Source organism: Acomys minous (assembly GCF_964271855.1).
Source record: "Acomys minous genome assembly, chromosome: 13".
Lineage (NCBI taxonomy): Eukaryota > Metazoa > Chordata > Mammalia > Rodentia > Muridae > Acomys > Acomys minous.
In genome coordinates, this window is record NC_140495.1 from 21,559,031 (window position 1) to 21,561,859 (window position 2,829).

Below are 2,829 nucleotides of genomic sequence, written 5' to 3' on the forward strand. Positions count from 1 at the left end.
AGCATGGTGGCAAAGACATGCAACTAGCATGGCAGCAAAGACGTGCAACTAGCATGACAGAAAAGGCATGCAACTAGCATGCCAGCAAAGACATGCAACTAGCATGGAGGCAAAGGCTTGCAACTAGCATGGTGGCAAAGGCGTGCAACTAGCATGGTGGCAAAGACATGCAACTAGCATGGTGGCAAAGGCGTGCGACTAGCATGGCAGAAAAGGTGTGCGACTAGCATGGCAGCAAAGACATGCAACTAGCATGGCAGAAAAGGCGTGCGACTAGCATGGCGGCAAAGGCATGCAACTAGCATGGCTTGTGGCTGTAGTAACTGGAATGTGACTCATGTTAGGCAGGCTGGCACTGTTTCAGCTGAAATACATCCCAAGCCCCTCTGTTGGTTTTTTTGCCTTGTTTTGGCCTGATCTTTCTGTACTATCTTGTCCTGCCATTCTTCTGTAGCAATGGTGATGTTTACATTGTTACATTGGTGGTGCTTACATTGTGACACTGGAAACATGTAACACACACACACACACAACCTCACAACTATGGGTTTGTGATGCTTTGGACTTTTGAAGAGCATTATAACTAGGACTATGGGATGTTTGAAGTTAGCATGGATCTATTTTATATCCATTCACTTATGGGATGGCCATTCACTTACGGGATGGGGGGCTGGATTTTATGGTTTAAGTGTAAAATGTTCCCAACTAGCTCTACACACACACACACACACACACACACACACACACACACACACACACACCACTTGGCCTTACCTTGTGATGATTTACTTGTGAGGTTGTGAAACCTTTAGGAGGTGGAACTAGCTAGAGGAAGCAGGTCTCCTTCGGGGCAGGTCTTGGTGTTATAGCCTCGCTCACTTGCTGTGCTCTCTCTGTTTCATGGAGTTCCCAGCATGAGGACTAGAGTTTGGATCTAGACTGAACCTGGGAAAACACTTCTCTAGACATCCCTGCTTGACCAGGATGCTAGGAGGGTCTCTGTTCAGCCTCTTTTCAAATGGTTTTTCAAAAGAGTCTGTATTGTTGTACCCTAGAGCTCTCATCTTGCCTTTTTCCGATTTTCCCAGGGCAAAGTTCATGGCTGCTTCTTAATAGAGCTGATTTCTAAAAAAATAAAAAAATAAAAATAAAAAAAAATTGCAGTTGCTTGTCTAATCCATCATTGTTAACAAGTTTAAACCCGCCCATCCCCCTCACCAACCTGTACATTACATGTGTCTTTCTGCTTTGAATTCTCACTATAAAACTCACCAAAACTAGGAAGCAATAACCACGCTATAGCCTGGGTATTACATCATCTTGAAATTTTCTCCCCCAAATAAGTCAGTCCGCTACTTTTGAATTCAACATCACTCCAATTCTCAGGAAGCAGGGAGGCAGACTCTTTATCAGAATGTACCATGAGTGGCCTCTAGCTAAGTTTTCCATCCAGTCCTGATTCTCCTCTGAATCCTTGTGAGCTCAGCTGTTACTCTCAGCACTTCCATCCGCATGCTAGTCTTCCAAACCTCCATCAGAGTTGCTTATAGGAATCTAGGGCTTCTCCAGCCTGCATGTCCCAGTCTTCCATGTGCTTCCTAGCCACAGCATCACTTCTTGGCATCAGCGCTCAGTACTAGTTGCAAGACAAAAGGAACATAAGGAAGGAAGGACTTAGTTCTGTCTCATCACACTTTGGGGGGGATAAAGTCCTTCACAGCAGCAAGAGTGGCTCATGGCCATGCACAAGGAGCATATGGCTGCCTGCTTTCATCTAAGTGGATCAGGAAGTAGAAACAGGACAGGAAGTGTGTATGTAGTTCTATAAAGCTCAAAGCCAGCTCTCCAGAGATCCGCTTACTCCACCAGGCCCTGCCTTCCAAAGGTTCCACAACCTTCTAAGACAGCGTTGCCAACTGGACACCAACGGTTCCATCACTTGAACATATGGGGCATATTTCAAGTCTCACACAAATGTGAGCATGTATGTTCTTCATTTTTATCCTTTTTGCTAATATACATTAAAATAAAATATATAGATTGCTGGGCTACTGCTCTTTTCACTTAAGGATGACAGCTGAAATATTTTCCATGTTAGTCTGTCATTTCTTCATTCTTTCACTTAACTATATCATACTACATCTATAGACGTAGTATAATTTCTTGAGCATGCTTCATATGTTGTTTTCTTTTGCTTATATCCTTTCATGATTTCAAAAATGTATACAATATATTCGGATTATTTCAACTCCCTAATCTCCTAACTCCTACCAGACTCTCACCTTTCCTTCTCAACTTCTTCACGGCCTCTTTTTTCAGAACCCACAGAGTACAGCTAGTGCTCCCTGTATGTGCATGGGTGGAGGGCCTTCCACCGGCGTGTGGGCAGCCTACCATGGGCCACATCCTCAAAGAAAACTAACAGTCTCTCCACACGCATTCATCAATTGCCAATGGTTCCTCTGCTATGGGTGAGGTTTTGTAAGCTGCTTCCTTATCTGTGCCGGAATGACGATTGGCTTGATCTTGTGCAGGTCTTGTGCAGGCAGCCATGGCTGCTGTGAGTTCAGGAGTTCAACAGCTAAATCGATATTCAGAAAACAACATTTTTTTTTAAAGCAATCCTCCCCAACAGAAATCTGGACCTCTGCCTTGTAATGAAGTTTCTACTTAACCCCCAATGTTCCCTGAACCTTGTCAGTGAAGCGCTATGCACTTCAACTAGTTGTGAGTTTCTGTATTAACTGCCATTTGCTACAAAAATTAGATTATTTAACGAGGGCCAAGAGCTATACTATAACTTATGGGTATAGGGATGAATACTTAGAA

The 2,829-nt window shown here is 43.8% G+C and overlaps 1 long non-coding RNA gene across 1 annotated transcript; it reads right to left on the minus strand.

The window, feature by feature from the left end:
* Positions 1-780: 780 nt before the first annotated feature.
* On the minus strand, positions 781-2,396 carry LOC311580686. The gene is made up of 3 exons (XR_014773557.1): positions 2,283-2,396; positions 1,273-1,636; positions 781-1,125 (listed from the first exon to the last, which is right to left on the minus strand). It is a non-coding gene; the product is annotated as an uncharacterized lncRNA (long non-coding RNA).
* Between the last annotated feature and the right edge of the window lie 433 nt (positions 2,397-2,829).